Source organism: Anolis sagrei, chromosome 9 (assembly GCF_037176765.1).
Source record: "Anolis sagrei isolate rAnoSag1 chromosome 9, rAnoSag1.mat, whole genome shotgun sequence".
NCBI classification, from domain to species: Eukaryota; Metazoa; Chordata; class Lepidosauria; order Squamata; family Dactyloidae; genus Anolis; species Anolis sagrei.
Genome location: NC_090029.1, coordinates 22,054,960 through 22,077,107, shown reverse-complemented (window position 1 = coordinate 22,077,107; position 22,148 = coordinate 22,054,960). Strand labels below are relative to the sequence as shown.

At 42.5% G+C, this 22,148-nt stretch overlaps 1 protein-coding gene across 9 annotated transcripts in view; it reads left to right on the top strand.

Annotated features, from left to right (window-relative positions):
- Positions 1 to 5,597: 5,597 nt before the first annotated feature.
- The window catches only part of AKAP13 (A-kinase anchoring protein 13), a 290,558-nt gene continuing 274,007 nt past the window's right edge, over positions 5,598 to 22,148 (top strand). For 8 of the 9 annotated variants that reach the window (XM_067471354.1, XM_067471352.1, XM_067471349.1 and 5 more), the window contains exon 1: positions 5,598 to 5,768. The gene's annotated coding sequence lies outside the window, so the exon portion shown is untranslated. The remainder of the gene's footprint in view (positions 5,769 to 22,148) is intronic. The other variant, XM_067471356.1, reaches the window with a different exon arrangement.

Sequence of the window (22,148 nt, the reverse complement as noted above, 5' to 3'; positions counted from 1 at the left end):
TATCCACTATGTATCCACCTATAAGACATTGCACTTGGAAGGCCATCATACTCAGACAACAAGGGATCGTTTAAGTAAGTAATGTTATTTTTTTAACTTGTTGATTGGCTTAATGGGGTTTTAGCTTTTTAAAAATAATTTCTGTTATTTTCCTTCTTTTAAATTCATCTGTTGTGCACCATCCTGAAATCCCTGTCTAAATAGAAAGATATACATATACATTAGTTAATTAATTAATGTTTGGGTGTAGCAGTTAAAGTGCTGTCAAACTGCATTCATTCTACAGTGCAGATGTACCCTGTGTTATGCCAAGCAATTGCAGAAAACAGCCACAAGATGGCAAAAGTCAACAGGCAGTGAGTGACAGCTCAGCCAATTTCTCATAGAAGTTGAATATTCCCCCCCCCCCCCCGCCGAATTTAGAACACATGTATTTCCAAAGAAGCATTGAAATGACTTCCAGTTTCTACATACTCAAAGTATATAACTCTCCAGATTATGACTGTCTCTAATTTAGATCAAATTGACTTAAATAAACATCTCCTTATCACTCGATTATTTCTATATTTATATCTTACTATAAATACCAACTTTTAAGATTTCCACCAATAAAAAAATGATATAAAATATATTGTCAAAGGCTTTCATGCCTGGAATCACTGGTTTGCTGTAAGTTTTTTGGGTTGTATGGCCACGTTCCAGAAGCATTCTCTCCTGACGTTTCGCCTGCATTTATGGCAAGCAAGCTTACAACCGTATTGTTGAAGGCTTTCATGGCCGGAATCACTGGGCTGTTGTAGGTTTTTTCAGGCTATATGGCCATATTCTAGAGCTTACAACCTCTGAGGATGCCTGCCATAGATGCAGGCGAAACATCAGGCGAGAATGCTTTTGGGACATGGTCATACAACCCAAAAAACGTACAGCAAACCAATATAAAATAACTGCTTAATCCTTACATTGAAGTGGCTCCATTTCCACGTCTCAGACACTATTATCATTAAATCTCCTTCTGTTCGTTTCAGATATTCCACAAATAAATGCCAGTGTTTTCATTTTTTAAATGCAGATCTATCCTTAATAAATATGTTTTCATATATATATCACTATTTAATAATAATAATAATATAATAAAACTTTATTTATACTCTGCCATCATCTCCCCAAGGGGACTCAGGGCGGCTAACACAAGGCCAAACCCATAATACAATTTCCAATACTTAAAAAAACCCCAATCTTTGGGTACATCTACACCAGGCATGGGCAAACACCAGGCATGGGCATGGGAATTGTGGGAGTTGGAAGGCCACTTTCCAGGTGATTTGGACTCCAACTCCCACAATTCCTAACAGCCTCAGGCCCCTTCCTTTCCTCCTGAGCCAATTAAGGAAGAGGCCCGAGGCTGTTAAGAATGATGGGAGTTGGAGTCCAAATCACCTGGAGGGCCCAAGTTTGCCCATACCTGGTATAGACTCATATAATGCAGAAAAACTCCATTATATGAGTTTCCACTAACCATATAATGCACTTCGAAACAGCATTATATGGCATTGTAGATGTGGTCCTAGTTAACTGAAATATGTTTATAGAAGACTTCTCTTAAGTGTGGTAGCTTTCATGGTTTCACTTTAAGTTTTACACCGCATTGAACAATGGTTAGTGTGTATCCATATAATGCAGAGTGAGCAGCATTATATGGTTCTGTGCTGACAATATAATGCATCTTACACTGACTGTATAATGTTCAACAGTGTTTCTCAACCTTCCTAATGCCGTGAACCCTTAATACAGTTCCTCATGTTATGCTGACCCCAATCACAAAAAATATTTTCGTTGCTACTTCATAACTGTAATTTTGCAGCTATTATGAATTGTAATGTAAATATCTGATATGCAGGATGTATTTTCATTCACTGGACCAAATTTGGCACAAATACCCAATACACCCAAATTTGAACACTGGTGGGGTTGGGGGGGATTGATTTTGTCATTTGGGAGCTGTAGTTGCTGGGATTTATAGTTAACCTACAATCAAAGAGCATTCTGAACTCCACCAAGGATGCAATTGAACCACACCTGGCACACAGAACTCGCATGACCAACAGAAAATACTGGAAAAGTTGACCTTGAGTTTTGGAGTTGTAGTTCACCTGCATCCAGAGAGCACTGTGGGCTCAAACAATTATGGCTTTGGACCAAACTTGGCATGAATACTCAATATGCACAAATGTGAACACTGGTGGATTTTGGGAGAAATAGACTTGACATTTGGGAGTTGTAGTTGCTAGGATTTATAGTTCACCTACAATCAAAGAGCAATCTGGACCAAACTTGGCTCGAATAAGAAATAAGCCCAAATGTGAACAATGGTGGACTTTGGGAAAATAGACCTTGACATCTGGAAGTTGTATTTGTTGGGATGTATAGTTCACGTACAATTAAAGAGTATTCCAAACTCCACCAGTGATGGAATTGAACGGAACTTGGCACACAGAACTTCCCCGACCAACAGAAAATACTGGAAGGGTTTGGTGTGCACTGACCTTGAGTTTTGGAGTTGTAGTTCACCAACATCCAGAGCACACTGTGGACTCAAACAATGATGTATCTGGACCAAACTTGGCACGAATAATCAATATGCCCAAATATGAACACTGGTGGAGTTTGAGGAAAGTAGACCTTGACATTGGAGAGTTGTAATTGCTGGGATTTATAGTTCACCTACAATCAAAGAGCATTCTGAACCCCACCAATGGTAGAATTGGGCCAGACTTCCCACACAGAACCCCCATGACCAAAAGAAAATACTGTTATTTCTGATGGTCTTTGATGACCCCTTTGAGACCACCCCCCCGGTCCCAAATTTTAGGTTGAGAAACGCTGATGTAGAACCAGCCTCTTGATGTTAGATATGTGGGAGCTGCAGGAAAATGTTGGGGCCACATTCTTTTTGAGATAGCAATGTCCCCCTTGTACCCCTTCTCATAGATACACCTCTGGTTTTACTCATTAACCTGCAGCCATTTGGCCTGTGTGGGCGTGCCCTAAAGTAGCAACCATGAATATGAAACAGTTAAGTCCTTAGTTAAGCATAAGCTAATACTGGATTCCGGCCAAGATAAACACCTAGCTTTATGCTGGTTCCGCACACAGTGCGCTGAAACACTCCTTCTCGAACAAAGTGAACTCCTTCAACTCTTTCTGTCCGCTCAGCATCCCATATGCTATTCAGAATTCCAGTTCCCTCTTCTTACTTAATCTGTTCTTATCTGTCCAAATCAAAATCTCTATATTTAGTTGGCTCAAACTATTTCTAATTAGCTCTACCTCCCTATTAAACAGACAAGAAATCTGTTTTTTTCTATTGCTCTTCCTATTGGTTTGATCTCATAGCATGGCATCAGCTGTGCCCAAACAGCGGGAGCATCTACAATGTAGAATTAATGCAGTTTGACACCACTTTAAGTGCCATAGCTGGATTCAATAGAACCATGGGAGTTGTTGAATTTTTGAAAGTAACCCAAAGTGGTGTCAAACTACATCAATTCCACAATAAAGATGCACCCAAAGTAGTGCAAACTGCATCAGTTCCACAGTACAGCTGTACCCAAAGTGGTGCCAAACTGCATCAATTCCACAGCCTACATGCACCCAAGGTGGGACCAAACTGCATTGATTCCAGTGTTGATTAGGCACGGTCAAACTTCAGCCTTCCAGGTGTTTTGGACTCTGATTCCCACAATTCCTAACAGCCTCAAGCTCCTCCCCTTGGAGATTGTGGGAGTTGGAGTCCAAAACACATGGGGGGCCGGTTTGCGCATGCCTGGTATAGATGCACTCAAAGTGCTACCGAAGTGCATCAGTTCCACAGTATAGATGCACCCAAAGTGGTGCCAAACTGCATCTATTCCTCAGTGTAGATGCACCCAAAGTGGTGCCAAATTGCATTTATTCCATAGTCTAGATACATACAAAGTGGTGCAAACTCCATCAATTCCCCACTATAGATGCACCCAAAATGGCACCAAACTGCATCAGTTCTACAGTGTAGATCCACCCAAAGTGGTGCCAAACTGCATCCGTTCCACAGTATAGATGCACCCAAAGTGGTGCCAAACTACATCGATTTCACAGTGTAGAACAGGGGTCCTCAAACTTTTTAAAGAGAGGGCCAGGTCACAGTCCCTCAAACTGTCAGAGGGCCAGATTATAATTTGAAAAAACAAACATGAACATACGTATTTTATTTGTAGTGCAAATAACTATAAAAAAACAATACATTAATTAACATGAAGAACAATATTAACAAAAATAAACTTATTCGTATTTCAGTGGGAAGTGTCGGCCTACTTTTGGCTGATGAGATAAGATTGTTGTTGTTGTTGTGTGCTTTTGAGTCACCACAGACTTAGGTTCACCCTGAGCGAGGGCTGGGTAAATTATCTTGGAGGGTCGCATCTGGCCCCCGGGCCATAGTTTGAGGACCCCTGGTGTAGAATGATGCCAAACTGCATCAATTCCAGAGTGTAGATACACCCAAAGTGGTGCCAAACTGCATCAGTTCCCCAGTATAAGATGCAACCAAAGTGGTGCCAAACTGCATCAGTTCCCCAGTATAGATGCAACCAAAGTGATGCCAAACTGTATCAGTTCTACAGTATAGATGCACCCAAAGTGGTGCCAAACTGCATCGATTCCAAAGTATAGATGCACTCAAAGCAATCCCAAACTACATCAATTCCAAAGTATAAATACACCCAAAGTGGTGCCAAATTACATCAGTTTCACAGTATAGATGCACCCAAAGTGATGTCAAACTGCATCAGTTCCCCAGTATAGATGCACCCAAAGTGGTGCCAAACTGCATCAGTTCCCCAGTGCAGATGCACCCCAAGTGGTGCAGACTGCATCAGTTCTACAGTGTAGATGCACCCAAAGTGGTGCCAAACTGCATCAATTCCAGAGTGCAGATGTACCCAAAGTGGTGCCGAACTGCATCGGTTTCACAGTGTAGAATGATGCACCCAAAGTGGTGCCCAATTGCATCAGTTCCACAGTATAGACGCACCCAAAGTGCATCTATTCCACAGTGTAGTTGCACCCAAAGTGGTGCCAAACTGCATCGATTCCAAGGTATAGATGCACTCAAAGCACTCCCAAACTGCATCCCTTCCAAAGTATAAATACACCCAAAGTGGTGCCAAATTACATCAGTTTCACAGTATAGATGCACCCAAAGTGGTGCCAAACTGCATTGATTCCAAAATATAGATGCACCCAAAGTGATGCCAAACTGCATCAATTCCAGAGTGCAGATACACCCAAAATGGTGCAAACTGCATCAGTTCCACAGTATAGATGTACCCAAACTGTGTCCCAAACTGCCTCAACTTCCTAGTGCCCAGACCCTCTAAGCATCCCTTTGTTTGCAAAGTGTCCTCCTCCCATTCGCTCAGTAGGTGGCGCTCACGGGAACCCCTGGATCCGAAGCGTGGGAGCTCAACGAAGCCCCAAAGAAAAAAGTTTCCCCACTCTTTCCGAGTTTGGAAGGCGCTGTTCTGCGCAGGCGTCGTTTGGAGGGGGCAGCGCGCGCTCCCTCCTCCTCGGGCGCGCGCTCGCGTCCCCGTCGGTGCAAGGCGAGCAACAGGCAGAAGAAGAAGAAAAAGGAGAGGAAGAAGAAGAGGAGGAATCCTGGGCCAGCGGCCATTTCCCCCTTGGCTTCCTCCTCCTTCTCCTTTTCCTCAGTGTCTCTGGAGTCACGCGTGGCGGTGAGCAAGAGTGCCTTTTTCTTTTTCTCCTTTGTGTCCCCAAAAGTTCCTTTTTTCTCATTGGAAGGAGAGCCTTGGAAGGAGGAAAGTGTGGGGAGGTTTTCCATCTCCAAGGGCTGAGTTTTGCAAACTTTTCTGAAGTTGTGAGCATTGGAAATAGTGTGAAATTGCATTGTATGGTCAGTTAGAGCAGGTATGGGCTAACTTGGGCCCTCCAGGTGCTTTGGACTCCAAATCCCATCATTCCTAACTTTGGACTCCAACTCCCATCATTCCTAACAGCCTCAGGCCCTTTCCTTTTGCCCCTCAGCCGCTTAAGCGGCTGAGGGGCAAAAGGAAAGGGCCTGAGGCTGTTAGGAATGATGGGAGTTGGAGTCCAAAGTTAGGAATGATGGGAGTTGGAGTCCAAAGCACCAGGAGGCCCAGGCCTGGTGTACACAGACCCTTGTGGGTGGTCAGCCTTAGCCCCCATCTACATTGCCATATAAAATCCAGGTTATCTGACTATATGGCAGTGTAGACTCCTATAATCCAGTTCGAAACAATCTGGATTATTTGGCAGTGGTTTAGAGTCCTGAGACTTTGTGCTCTCAAGGTTTGCGTTGGTTGTGTACTATTTGTTTACGTTGAGTTTTTGTTTGGTTTATGCAAAGTTACGACCAGTTTGGGATTATTTGAAAAAGTTGATTTTATTTATTTATTTATTTGGGATTATTTGAAAAAAGTTGATTTTATCTATTTATTTATTTGGGATTATTTGAAAAAAGTTGATTTTATTTATCTATTTATTTGGAATTATTTGAAAAAAGTTGATTTTATTTATTTATTTATTTATTTGGGATTATTTGAAAAAGTTGATTTTATTTATTTATTTATTTATTTGGGATTATTTGAAAAAGTTGATTTTATTTATTTATTTATTTGGGATTATTTGAAAAAGTTCATTTTATCTATTTATTTATTTGGGATTATTTGAAAAAGTTGATTTCATCTATTTATTTATTTGGGATTATTTGGAAAAGTCGATTTGATCTATTTATTTATTTGGGAATATTTGAAAAAGTCATTTTTTAAAAAAAATTGTGTGTATTTGTGTCAGGAGCAACTTGAGAAACTACAAGTCACTTCTGGTGTGAGAGAAAATTGTGTCTTTTGTGTCAGGAGCAACTTGAGTTATTTAAAGATTTAAATGTTGATAAATGGTTCACTTTTTTGTGACTGTGGTGAGAATGACTTTTGCTAAGTTTTGGAAAATGGAGTTATTTCCCTCTAAGACCCAATGGTTGGACAAAATAATGTAAATTAAGGACTTGGATAAACTGACATTTCTGCTAAAATCAAGCAACGGAAAGGGAATAAAAATGATGGATTGGATGGTTTTTGAAGACTATATTAATAAACATGGTAAATAAGAGGATTTTTGACAAAGACTGAGGGAAAATTATAATTTTTGTTGGGACTATCGAAGAAAGTTTTTCTTTATTATTGGGGTGAAAGGAGGAAGAACGGAAGTCAACTTTATTTTATTTTTATTTTTATTCATATTTTTTTTCTTTTCTTTTTCTCCCCCTCTCTTACTTTTTATTTGGTTCTGTTTCTTTTCAGTATGTGTATTGTGGTTTTATGTTACTTTTGGTAAAATGAATATATATATATATATATATATATAAAAGGAACTAAAAGTCACTTCTGGTGTGAGATAAATGCGTGTGTTTGTGTCAGGAGCGACTTGAGAAACTACAAGTCGCTTCTGGTGTGTGAGAATTGGTCGCCTGCAACAACGTTCCCGGATGTTTTTTTGATGTTTTACCATCCTTGTGGAAGGCTTCTCTCACGTTCCCGCATGGAGAGCTGGAGCTCACAGAGGGAGCTCAACCTCTTCTCCCCGGATTCGAACCACTGGCCTGTCGGTCAGCAGCCCTACTGGCACAAGGTTTAACCCTTTGCGCCACCGGGAGCCCCTAAATTGTACAAAATGCATATGGTTGTGGGTGAACCACAACTCACATCATGCCAGGTTAACCTCGAGAAACTCCATCAGTTCTTAAAGTTTGTTATGTAGGGCAAGTTTGCTCTAGATGCATCATCAGTCGGGTTCAGTGTGCTTTCTGGTGGTAGGGCAAACTACAACTCCCACTATGGTGAGTCAGTCCCCTCAGACCCCTCCAGTAGGTTGAGTTAGTCATGCGGGTTCTACGTGCCAAGTTTTGTCCAGGTCCATCTTCAGGGGAGGTCACAATTTTTCTGCTGCGGGTGAACTACAACTCCCAGAAAGGAAGGTTAGTTCCCCCCAAACCCCTCCAGTAATCAAACTTCAGCATATCAGGTATGTGTGGCAAGTTTGGTCCAAATCCATTGGTGTTTGGGTTCACAATACTCTCTGGATGTAGGTGAACTACAACTCCCCCAAAACAAGGTGAATTTTCCCCAAAGACCTCCAGTATTTTTGCTGGTCATGGGGTTTCTATGGTGAGTCAGTCCCCTCAAACCTCTCCAGCAGGTTGAGTTAGTCATGGGGGTTCTATGTGCCAAGTTTGGTCCAGGTCAATCATCTGTGGAGATCACAGTTTCTCTGGTTGTGAATGTACTACAACTCCCAGAAAGGAAGGTCAGTTTCCCCCCAAACCCTTCTAGTAATCAAATTAGCGTGCTTTGGATGTAGGTCAGTAGTTCTCAACTTGGGGTCCCCAGATGTTTTTGGCCTTCAACTCCCAGAAATCCTTACAGCTGATAAACCAGCTGAGATTTCTGGGAGTTGTAGGCCAAAAACGTCTGGGGACCCCCAGGTTGAGAACCACTGATGTAGGTGAACTACAACTCCTAAATCCCTCCAAAGACCTCCAGTATTTTGTGTTGGTCATGGGAGTTCTGTGTGCCAAGTTATTTCCAGGTCCATCACTGGTGAAGTTCAGAGTGCTCTTGGATTGCAGGCAAACTATACATCCTAGTACCTACAACTCCCATAAATCATGGTGAATTCTCCCCAAACCTCTCTAGTGTGTTTAGTTGCTGATCAATTCCTCTGTTTGCTGTGTGGCATAGAAAAGAATAGGAAAGGGTTATGGGAGAGGCAGAGGGTGTCATTATGCAAATTCCACACCAATGGAGAGAGTCTGAAACACTGGAATGTCTGTGGTTAGGGTTCCAGCTTTGTAGGAATATTGCATAGACATATTCAGTCCCCATTGACATGGCCCTATAATGCAATTTCATAAGGCTGCATTGAACTGCATTGTACGGCAGTGTAGACATGTACGATGCTGTTAAAGCTACATGACGAAACTGCACATATGGGAAGGTTGAGAGGCCACACATGTAAATATTGGAAGAGATGCCATATTGAGGAAGGAGCCGGCTTGTTTTCTGTGGCTCTGGAGACTGGGATCCAATGGAGGCATGGATTCAAATGGCAGGAAAAGAGAGTCCACCACCACGTTAGGAAGAACTTAGATGCTCGTCAGTATAATATGCTATCTTGAGTTGTGGCGGGGTCTCCTGATGGATGGCCATCTGTCAGGAAGTCTTTGATTGGGTGTTCCCTTGTGGCAGAATGGGGTTGGACTGGATGACCCTTGGAGTCTCTCCAACCTCTAGGGTTCTATGAAGGAATGTCAAAATTTGATCCAATAAGGCTTGATGTTGAGAGAGAGTGACTTGTCTAAAGTCACCCAATGCACTCATAGTTCCAGATTGGCTCCGCATGAATGTACCCTCCAGATATTTCCTCTTTAGTAGTCCGTATCTAAGCATTTTGTAACATTAGGGCCTCCATGGCTTCATTAAGCACGCAACATAGTAACTTTATCCCAAGAGCTCCTTAGGCAGTCCTTGCTTTTTTAGGTGGGAGGCAAGAGAGGAAGATCTGAATGTTTTGCTTTAAAATAAGGAATTGCAGTTGTTATAAGTGGAGGAAGAACAATGTAACCTTATGATTTGTATAATACCACTTTTTGTTTTTGTTTTATAACTAGCTTGGGTACGCGGCGTTGCACAGATTATTTGAAAAAGTCAATTATTTAATTGTGCAAAATGCATAATGTTGTGGGTGAACTACAACTCACATCATGGCAGGTTAATCCCAAAAAACTCCATCAGTTTTTAAAGCTTGTTCTGTTGGGCAAGTTTGTTCTAGGTGCATCATCGGTGGGTTCAGTGTGCTCTCTGGTTGTGGGGTAAACTACAACTCCCACCATGGTGGGTCAGTCCCCTCAAATCCCTCCAGTAGGTTCAGTTGATCATGGGGATTCCATGTGCCAAGTTTGGTCCAGATCCGTCATCGGTGGTGGTCACAGTGTCTCTGGATGTAAGTGAACTACAACTCCCAGAAATGAAGGTCAGTTCCCTCCAAACCTCTCTAGTATTTTCAGTTGGTCATGGGGGTTCTGTGTGCCAAATTTGATTCAGGTCCATCATCGGTGGGGTTCACTGTTTCTCTGGTTGTAAGTGAACTACAACTCCAAAAATCAAGGTCAATCCCTCCCAAGCCATTCCAGTATTCAAATTTGGGCATATCAGGTATTTATGTATCGCTGTTTGGCATCACGGTGCTCTCTTGATGTAGGTGAACTACAACTTGCCCAAATCATGGTGAATTCCCCCCCAAAGCCCTCCATTATATTTTGTTGGTCAGGGGGGTTCTGTGTGCCAGGTTAGGTCCAGGTACGTCTTTGGTGGGATGCGAATTGCTCTTTGATTGCAGGTGAACTTTAAATCCTAGTAACGACAACATCCAAATCAAGGACAGTTCCCCCCCAAACCCACCAGTATTAATTTTTGGACATATCGGATATAAATTTGGTCCAGATCCATCTTTCTTTGGGTCAACTGTGCTTTCTGGATGTAGGTGAACTACAATTCCTATAAATCCCTCCAAAGACCTCCAATATGTTTTGTTGAGCATGGGGGTTTTGTGTGCCAAGTTCATTGCACGTCCATCGTTGGTGGAGTTCAGAGTGCTCTTTGATCGCAGGAGAACTGTACATTCTAGAATCTACAACTCCTATAAATCACCCCAACTTCCTTGAGTATGTTCAGTTGCTGATCAGTTCCTCATGTTTGCTGTGTGTCATAGAAAAGAGTAGGAAAGGGTTATGGGAGAGGCAGTGGGCGGGGTCATGCAAATTCCACACCAATGGAGAGAGTAAAAAACACTGGGATGTCTGTGGTGGAGGAAAAACAGAAAATCTAGGATGGAATTGTCCCCGTATGAAAGCTTCACTTGGGTGGTGGACAGTATGGTGTTTGGGGAGGACATTGGCAGGGCTCTTGGACATGTTTACAGTGCTCACTATAACCTGAAATGCCATTGGAGGGAGGGCCTTTGGTGTTTCCTGAGAAGTAGGAGCTCTTGCTGATTGTGGAGGCAGGAGCTTGTTTGAGTAAGTGGACACCCCAGCCACACACACATACATATTTTGACTTTTATTATGTGTATGGATCGCTGTGAGTAAAAAGATAGATCAAGATATGTTGTCTGATCTCAAAGTATTTTTGAAGTAGCTCGCTAGAGGTTGCAATGACAAAGGGTGCATGTATACTGTAGAATGAATGCAGTTTGGGAACCATTTCAATGGCTGCGGAATCATAGCACCGGGTTTGGTGTTGTTTGCACTCCTTTGGAAAAGAATGCAAAGTCCTTGCCAAATTGCAACTCCCATTCAGCCAAGCATTGAGACATGGCAGTGATGGTGATGCCAATCTGCATTAATTTTACGGTGTAGATCCACCCATAGGCCCTGTGGTTCTGAGGTTTGTACGCAATGCTGCAATTCTGATGTTTTGGTTCCTTTTGCTTTGTACTTTTGCTTTGTGTTCTGCACAAAAGGCTTTCGGTGTCCTATTGTAAACAAGTGAGACCCAAACAAAGACAAAATATCCAGATGCAAAAAGTTGCAAACAGTGGGTGTGAAAAATCAAACTGCGTGAATTAGTAATGGAATCGTAATGAAGTATGAGGGTTGAATGAAAAGTAATGCCTCCACCTTTGTTACTTGGGTTTGGGTGGGAATATTTTAATAAATCAAATGCAGAATTAATCCTTAGAATGTGCTCTTTAACTACCACTATTCACTTTTCCACATAATCACCAGACAATTGGATACATTTCTGCCAACAATGAATAAGTTTTCTGAAACTGTCACGGAAGTCGACACTCTGTTTCCGCAACCAGTGTCTCACAGTTCTCTCATCCTGGGTACCCATTGTGCACAGATCTTCCAATAGCCAAGCAAAGCAATAATGTGACCCACGTGTCCTTGTGAAATGCCGATTATGCTTGAAATTTCTCACTGAGTGATACGACGATCGTCCTGAATCAATCTGTCAACCTTTTGCTTGTGAAACTCAGTGGGTGCAGTCACAGGACGTCCAACTCTTTGTTTGTCACGCAAGTCAGATGTTCCCACCTCAACATCATTAAGCTTATTTGCCCAACGATGCACAGTATTCACATCAACATAATCACCATAAACAGCTTGCATTCTCTGATGAATCTTCTTTGGGGTGACACCTTCTGCTGTCAAGAATTCAATGACTTAAGTTGCATTGACCGACTGTCTGCGCAGGGTTCCATACTTCGCACTTTAACAACACAACCGTACAATGCTAAGGCTTCCTGCCAAAATGGAACTGTAGAGGAGAGTCTACTGAACAAGCCAGTACCTGCCGCATATCAGTACTGCCATCTGTTGAGTTACGAAGGTGGAGGCATTACTTTTCATTCAATCCTTGTAAATTGGCAAGCTACTAATTGTAGAGTTAATGCAGTTTGAGCAGGCATAGGCCAACTTGGGCCTTCTAGGTATTTTGGACTTTAACTCCTATAATTCCTAACAGCCTCAGGCCCTTTCTTTTTCCCCCTCAGCCGCTTAAGCGGCTGAGGGGGAAAAGGAAGGGGCCTGAGGCTGTTAGGAATTCTGGGAGTTGAAGTCCAAAACACCTGGAGGACCCAAATTGGCTCAGGTCTGAGTTTGAGTCAACTTTAGCTGCCATGGCTCAGTGGGAGTATGGAAATTGCGATTTGGTGAAGCACCAAACCTCTTTGGCAGAGTAGGCCCTGTAAAACTACAACTCCCAAGTATTCCATAGTACTGAGCCTTGGCAGTTAAAGTGGTGCCAAACTCCATTATTTCTATAGTATCACTGCACCCCCAAAAGCAAATTGCAACAGTCTCTGCTAGCATGTCTGTACTTCCTCCCTCGATAACGTTTTGCCAACTTGGAGCACACTGTCATGTTGCCAGGCCACCTGTGTTCCAGTTTCCACTTTAGACATGTGTGAAGGTAGCAAATGGCCTTATTAGACGGATAAGGTTTCCATGGACACACCTTTTCAATAGAGGGCATGCACATTTGTAAATCGGAAAGTATCAGTGTGTAGGAAGTATACCTGCGGAGAAGTTAATACTGTGCCGTGTATCTCAATGGTGCACCAAAATGGCTTTTATAATTCTTCTTGAATGCTTTGTAAGCACCCCATAATACAAAGGAAGAAGTGCTGCTTTTTCATCTGTTAGTGAGGGGGTGTATCCTTTGTCTTCCTTTGTTGTGCTTTGTCAGGGTACATCTACACTGTGGAATTAATGCAGTTTGACAGCACTTGAACTGCCATTTCTCAGTGCTATCACGAGAACTTTAGTTTTATGAGCCCTTTAACCTTCCCTCCCCCCATAAAACAACAACAACAACAAATAATGCAAGTGTCTTGCTAAACTACAATTCCCAGAGTGGTTAAAGTGGAACCAAACTGCATTAATTCTGCAGCGCAGACACAAACTAACTTAGGATTTGAATGACTACTATTATTTTATTTCACATACTAGCTGTACCCGCCACGCGTTGCTTTGGCCAACCTCCCCTCCCTCTTTCTCTCCTTCTTTCCCTCCTTCCTTTGCTCCTTCCTTCCTTCCTTCCCTTTTCTTCTTTCCTTCTATTCTTCCTTCCTTCTCTACCTCTTTCCTTCCTTCCCCCTTTTCTTTTCCTTCCTTTCTCTCTCCTTTCTTCCTTCTCCCTTTCCTTCTTTCCTTCTCTCCCTCTTTCTCTCCATCCTTCCTTCCTTCCTTCCTTTCTCTCTCTCTCACTCCCCTTCCTTCCTTTTTTCTGTATTGTCATTTAGCTTTTAATCATTTAGCATATTTGGGTTTTTAAGTCCTTTCCACTGTTTTTTTTTGGGGGGGGGGTATGAGTGATGTTCACTCATTGGCCTGTTAGGGGTATAGTGACTAAATTTGGTGTCAATTCGTCCAGTGGTTTTTGAATTATGTTAATCCCATAAACAAACATTACATTTTTATTTATATAGATTTGTATCTCGTCCTTCTCACACTAAAAGGGTGCTCAGGGCGATCTTACAGCAGACAGTAATTCGACGCCAATATATATAAATATAGGAGCTCCTGGTGGCACAGCAGGTTAAACCGCTGAACTTGCAGACCGAAAGGTGGGCGGTTTGAATCCAGGGAGTGGGGTGAGCTCCTGTTGTTAGCCCTAGCTTCTGCCAACATAACAGATCAAAAACATGGAGTAGATCAGTAGGTATCGCTTCTGCGGAAAGATAATGATGCTCCATGCGGTCATACTGACCTTGGAAGTGTCTATGGACAATGCTGGTTCTTTGGCTTAGAAATGGAGATGAGCACCACCCCCCAGAGTCAGACACGACTAGAAAGGAGATTCCATCTGAACATGAGGAAGAACTTCCTGACTGTGAGAGCTGTTCAGCAGTGGAAATCTCTGCCCCGGAGTGTGGTGGAGGCTCCTTCTTTGGAAGCTTTTAAACAGAGGCTGAATGGCCATCTGTCAGGGGTGCTTTGAATGCAAAATCCTGCTACTTGGTAGGGGGTTGGACTGGATGGCCCATGAGGTCTCTTCCAACTCTATGATTCTATGACTTAATGTCAAGGGGAAACCTTTACCTTTATCTTACATGTAAATATGAAAATAAACAAATACAATTGAAACCATACAATTAAACATTAATTATTAAAACATCAATTAAAATGTTCATTACTCTGTTCGCTGCCTAGTGTAATGTTGAACTGAATTAATTCAAAGTGTAGATGCACCTTCGGTTTGCTAGAAGACCATCTATGCCTTTTGTCTAGAATTTAGAGCATCATTTAAGATGAAGTTTGAATTGGTTCGCAGCAAATGTTTTCCACCATTTTAGAAGTAACTCATTATCTCATACCTTCAACAGTTTCACTGTGAAGGTATGAGATAATGAGTTACTTTGAACCAGTGCAGCCCTATGTCTGCTTATCCAGAAATAAAGTGCATTCAGAACCTACATTCCTTTCCAGTTAGTGGGTTTCAGATTGGTTGAGATAACTCTGGATACTAGTGTTGAGAATTGATAAGTCAGCGATAGCTGAATCATTCCCAGACCTTTTATTCAAATGCTAAATAGAAGGAGGAAATATTTTTAAGAAGAAGATAGTGTCAACAGCATTGGTCTCTGAAAAATTTCCCCAGTCATTTCCTATTGTCCATTGAAGGTCTTGCAGAGAAGCTTGCAGAAAAGCTGAGATTTCACAGAAAAGTAGAACTTGTCCTCCATCCTCTTTCACCTTGGCATGTTGTTTTTATCTTGCATATCAACTGCTAGTGTTATCTTTATCTGCTCTCTCTCTATGTATATACTTACTTAGGCCATCCCTCATAGTCCAAGGATGATGGTCCTCCAAGAGTGGTATCCTGGTGGTGGGCCCGTAGGTGACTGTGGAGCCCTATTCCGTTTATGAACCCACACGTTCTCTTTGCTCATCCGGAGAGGCCCTGCTCGCGATTCCACCTGCGTCGCAGGTGCGTTTGGTGGCGACACGAGACAGGGCCTTTTCTGTGGTAGCCCCCCGGCTTTGGAACACCCTCCCCAAAGACATCAGACAGGCCCCTACGTTGGCAGTCTTTAGGAAAACCTGGCTGTTCCGATGTGCCTTTCCAGAATAGGAAAACTCCAGCAATATGTCCCAGAAGCACTTTATTAGAGTTTAAGATTGCCTGCATACTGCACTTACCCTAAAATCCGATATACCATCTGTCACACCCAGCACTTTTTAATCTGTACCCATTACATTTGGCCCGGCCCTAGTTTTATCGTGTCTTGGTGTATTGTCTTTTGTTGTTTTGATATTGCTTTAATTGTTTTTGATTTGCTTTAAGTTGTGTATTTGTTATGCTATTGTTTTATTGAGGCCTTGGCCTTTGTAAGCCACATCGAGTCCTTCGGGAGATGCTAGCGGGGTACAAATAAAGTTAATAATAATAATAACAATAATAATAACTACATCTTCTCCCGCTGTGAGGGTATCGGTTTCCAGGTGGAAGGTGGTCCCAGTCGGCGTTGGCTTGACGCACCTTCCTCTTGGCACGTTTCTCTCTTTCGCACTCCATTTGTGCCTCTTCAAATTCTGCAGCACTGCTGGTCACAGCTGACCGCCAACTGGAGCGCTCAAGGATCAGGGCTTCCCAGTTCTCAGTGTCTATGCCAGAGTTTTTAAGGTTGGCTATGAGCCCATCTTTCAATCTCTTTTCCTGTCCACCAACATTCCGTTTTCCATTCTTGAGTTTGGAGTAGAGCAACAGCTTTGGGAGACGGTGGTCGGGCATCCGGACAGCGTGGCCAGTCCAGTGGAGTTGATGGCGGAGGACCATCGCTTCAGTGCTGGTCGTCTTTGCTTCTTCCAGAATGCTGACGTTTGTCCGCCTGTCTTCCCAAGAGATTTGCAGGATTTTCTGGAGGCAGCGCTGATGGAATCGTTCCAGGAGTTGCATGTGACGTCTGTAGACTGTCCATGTTTTGCAGGCGTATAGCAATGTTGGGTGGACAGTAGCTTTATAAACAAGCACCTTGGTATCCCTACGGATGTCCCGGTCCTCAAACACTCTCTGCTTCATTCTCTCTCTCTATCTACACACACACATACATACTGTAGAAGAAGAAGAAGAAGAACTTTATTTTTCTACCCTGCCTCCATCTCCCTGAAGGGACTCAGGGAGGCTTACATGGGCCCAAGCCCAGGCAGAATACAATTAAAATAAACAATAACAATTAAAACAGCATAAAAACAGCATAAAACAACATAACAAAAATAGCTAGCAACAACAATAACAGCAGACTAATTTTGGAGGTGGGGGGGGGGGGGGGGGAGGAGGATACACACATACACACACCTCACTGCCCCCACTGTCTCATGTAACCTCAGGCATGCTGAGATGTTAGCTGGTTTCATTGTCACTTTCAGCCACAATTATAAGCATTTGTTGATTGCCATTCGCCCTCTAGCCATGAAACCTAAAAAACTATCTTGGAGGAATAGGATTTAGCTGGTCTGGAAGAGATAGGATGGCTGTGGGAGTCTTGGAGATCTTTGCATTCATTTAGACCAGCGTTTCTCAACCTGGGGGTTGGGACCCCGGGGGGGGGGGGTGTCGCGAGGGGATTTCAGAGGGGTCACCAAAGAACATCAGAAAACACAATATTTTCTGTTGGTCAAGGGGGTTCTGTGTGGGAATTTTGGCCCAATATCATTGGTGGGGTTCAGAATATTATTTGATTGTAGGTGAACTATAAATCCCAGCAACTACAACTCCCAAATATCAAGGTCTATTTTCCCCAGAGTCCACCAGTGTTCACATTTGAGCATATTGAGTATCTCTGCCAAGTTTGGTCCGGATCCATCATTGTCTGAGTCCACGGTGCTTTTTGGATGTGAGTGAAGTACAGCTTTAAAACTCAAAGTCAATGCCCACCAAACCCTTCTAGTATTTTCTGTTGATCATGGAAGTTCTGTGTGCCAAGTTTGGCTCAATTCCATTGTTGGTGGAATTCAGAATGTTCTTTCATTGTAGGTGGACTATAAATCCCAGCAACTACAACTCCCAAATGACAACATCAGTATTTCTGATAGTCTCAGAAACCCCTATGGCAGAGAAGGCTGAAGATCTCTCTGCCTGTCCTTCTCTTCCTTTTTGGAAACAGGTGGCAAATCCTCCCACCAAAAACCCTCCTCCGCTGTGATTGGCTGGCCTCTCAGCCAATGGGGAGGGCTCTTTCTGAGACTCCCAGGCGGGGAAGTGAGAGCAGGCGTGCTTGGCGCATAGCAGCGTGGTGTGCATATTGTTGGTGGAGTTCAGAATTCTCTTAGATTGTATGTGAACCATAAATCTGAGCAACTACAACTCCCAAATGTTAAGGTCTATTTTCCACCAGTGTTCACATATGGGCATATTGAGCATTCATGACAAGTTTGAACCAGATGTATCATTGTTTGAGTCCACAGTGCTCTCTGGATGTTGGTGAACTACAAATCCAAAATTCAAGGTCAATGCTTACCAAACCCTTCTAGTATTTTCGGTCGGTCATGGGAGTCCTGTGTGCCAAGTTTGATTCAATGCCATTGTTGGTGGAGTTCAGAATGCTCTTTGATTGTAGGTGATCTATAAATCCCAACAATTACAACTCCCAACTGTCAAAATCAATCTCAAACCAACCCCACCAGTATTCAAATGTGGTTGTATCGAGTATTTTGCCAAATTTGGTCCAGTGAATGTAAATAAATCCTGCATGTCAGATATTTACTTTATGATTCATAACAGTAGCAGAATTATAGTTATGAAGTAGCAACAAAAATAATTTTATGGTTGGGGGTCACCACAACACGAGGAGCTGTATTAAGGGGTCGAGGCATTAGGAAGGTGGAGAAACACTGTTCTACAGAATATACACCACTTTTTGTATAACCTGGTCTACTTGTACCTCAGTTAAAAGTTTCTTTTTACAAGTCTTTTCCTGCTCCAGCACCAAAGGAAACAGTAGACAAATGGAAACTAGACAGAAGTCTTCATGCAGCCAGATTTAGCCTGTGGGCTTCCAGTTGCTAATATCTCTAGGTCCTTGCAGCTGTTGTGCAAAGTGAAGAAGGGAAGAGAGGAGAAAGGAACACATCTTGTGGCTTGTGCTGTATTTACTGTATTGCGTTACATGAGCAGGACACTTTGATATTTGTATTCTGTGTCTCTGTCCTCTCTTTCTATATGTAAAAGCAGTGATGGACTATGTGTGTGTGTGTATGTTCGTTTGTGGAATTAACATAATTGAAAAACCACTGGGCGAATTGACACCAAATTTGGACACAAGACACCTATCAGGCCAACAAGTGACCATCACTCGTAAAAACACTGAAAAACAAACCGACAAAAATAACTCCAACCCCAAAAGGCTGTTAGGAATTGTGGGAGTTGGAATCCAAAACCCCTGGAGGGCCCTAGTCTGCCCCTACCTGGTCTACACTCTGGAATTATTCCACAGCATTGAGCCATGGTAGTTAAAGGGGACCCATAGGCCATCCAGCCCAACCACTTTTTGCAGCAAAGGAAGACACCATCAAAGCCTACCCAACAGATGGCCAACCAGTTGGAAGGGAGCCCCAAAGGCCATCCAGTCCAGCCCCCGTTGGCCCCTTAAAGATGTGTGTGTGTCCATCTCACCATCCATTCATCTACCCTCCTATCTATCTATGTTCTATCCATCTATCTTCTGTTCCATCTATCAGTGTCCCTTTCATATGTCTCTTCTGTCTATTGTTTCATGCCTGGAATTCCTCTGTTTTCTGAGGGTCACAGCAACGTGTGGCGGGGGACAGCTAACACACACACACACACACACACACACACGAATGAAAAGGCTGCCAAAGTATGAAATACAGTCAGCTGTCTTTATTAATGTAACTCACGTTACCTTGAGCCAGGACTACCTGAAAAAATGGGAGTTGTTCTGAAAAAGTCTGGAAGAGACCGTCTTGGGAGAGGCTCGTTTACATAATATGAGGTATACGGTGAGAAACAGGGAAATGCCTTTTCATTTAAATGCCAACGTAATTGTTTGTAGGAGACTGCCCTGTTCCTGTTCATTTCAGTAGGAGACTTAGCTTTCCTTCTCCTACATACGAGACTCATTCCGCCCACTGCATGTTAACTACATTATTGTCGCATACTGGTGGTCATTGTATGGAGTGCCTTTTCCTAACTGATACTCGTATGCCTCAGTTAAGGAAGTAAATACGAGAGTGGGTCAAAAAGTAATGCCTCCATCGCTCTAAATTTTATTTTTTTCACAGTTACTAGATTATCTATGCATGATATGATAGATGTAACTTACTCTACTTATATATCTTCTCTTGTTCTGATTAACTAATTAGAACAGGAGTCCTCAAACTTTTTAAACAGAGGGCCAGGTCACAGTCCCTCAAACTGTTGGAGGGCCGGATTATAATTTGAAAAATAAAACATGAATGAATTCCTATGCACACTACACATATCTTATTTGTAGTGCAAAAACACTTAAAACAATACAGTAAATAAAATGAAGAATAACAAATATAAACGTATTAGTATTTCAATGGGAAGTGTGGGCCTGCTTTTGGCTGATGAAATAGTATTGTTTTTGTTGCTGTGTTCTTTCAAGTCATTTCAGATTTAGGTTGACCCTGAGCGAGGGCCGGGTAAATGACCTTGGGGGGCCATAGTTTGAGGACCCCTGGTTTAGACCAGGGTCCAGTAAATGACTTTGGAGAGTGACATCCGGCTCACAGGCCTTGGTTTGAGAACCCCTGGATTAGAACCATGATCTGAAGCTAAAAGAAGGAGCTGTCATTGAATTTCTGGCAAAAGAGGGTTGTGCAAATCCAGCATCGGTTGAAGAGTGTTTATGATTTGGCCCCTTCAGATTCAGTGACCTGAATGGCATTAACACAGCTTTAAAATCATGGGTCACGAAGCAAAACCCTGATTTTTCCAGAATGGTTTTGATGCCTGGGTTAAACCATGGTGCAAATGTGTACAAATTGATGGTAACTATATTGAATGGTAGTTTTGCATAGAGGGGAGTTCAGGCTACTTCTATAGCAACTTCTACTCTTATATATTCATTCATAACATTTTTAGGACACAGGAGGCAAAACTTTTTGACCCGCCGTTGTATATGCTTGAATTTCTTTGATAACCTAACTGGTACCAGTGGCAGAAAGGACACGTAGAGAACAGAGCCAGGTTCCAATAATATGAGAAGACAAGCACTCTAACATGTTTCAGGAAATGGCTTATTTAAAACTAAAATTATCCATGTTTGAAATGAAACAACCAGGCTCACTATGGCTTGCATAAGTAGAAATATTAATTAATTTTCTGTAGACTACTAGAAGGCAGGGATGCCTGTCTTCCATGTTTTCCTCGATCACCTAACACTTTTTGGTGCCATCCAAAAAAGCACCCTTCTTGGAGACTTCTCTTGAGGGACTTGGGCTGAGTCACCAAAAATCTGACAAGGAAGGTCTTTCTTGGTACCTTTACCCTAGAGAAATCCTCTGAATAATTTCCAGGTTTCAATGAATCCCTGCATAAAAATTATTACATTTGTCCACAGTCTCTTGGCATGACCCCCAGTAGTCTCACACAGGCTCAAGGGTTCCAGAAAAACCTGGTTGAGAAACTCTGTTCTGAATATTGCTTTTGGGGGATTAACTGCACATGATGTTTTGTTGAAACAGTCATTTCGCTAGAGTTTTGGGGTAGTCTACTAATATTCACCTGTCTTTGACCTGTCCTAATTGCTCAAGGAGTATGTGTGCTTAGAAACAGCAAGCCCTTTGTATCCACTGGAGTTTGGTTCCAGTATTTCTGTATATGTTTTTATGTATTTGGGAAATTTCTATATCACCTTTCTCCAAGTGACTCATGGCGGTTTTCAGTATCATTAAAACAGTGCTTCTCAACCTTCCTGATGCCATGACCCCTTAATACAGTTCCTCATGTTATGGTGACCCCCAACCAGAAAATTATTTTTGTTGCTACTTCATAATTTTGCTACTGTTATTAATTGTAATGTAAATATCTGATATTTAGGATGCACTTTCATTCACTGGACCAAATTTGGCACAAATATCCGATACGCCCAAATGTTAATACTGGAGGGGTTGTGGGGTTGATTTTGTCCATTGGAAGTAGTAGTCACTGGAATTTATAGTTCACCTACAATCAAAGAGCATTCTGAACTCCACCAATGGTGGAATTTAACCAAGCTTGACACACAGAACATCCATGACCAACAGAAAATACTGGAAGGGTTTGGTGGGCATTGGCCTTGAGTTTTGGAGTTCCAGTCCACCTACATCCAGAGTTGGATCTGGACCAAACTTGGCACAAATACTCAGTATACCCAAATGTGAACACTTGTGGAGTTTGTGGAAAATAGACCTTGCCATTTGGGAGTTGTAGTTACTGGGATTTATAGTTCACCTACAACCAAAGAGCCCCTTGAACCCCACCAATGATAGAATTGGGCCAAACTTCCCACACAGAATTCTCGTGGTCAGCAGAAAATATTGG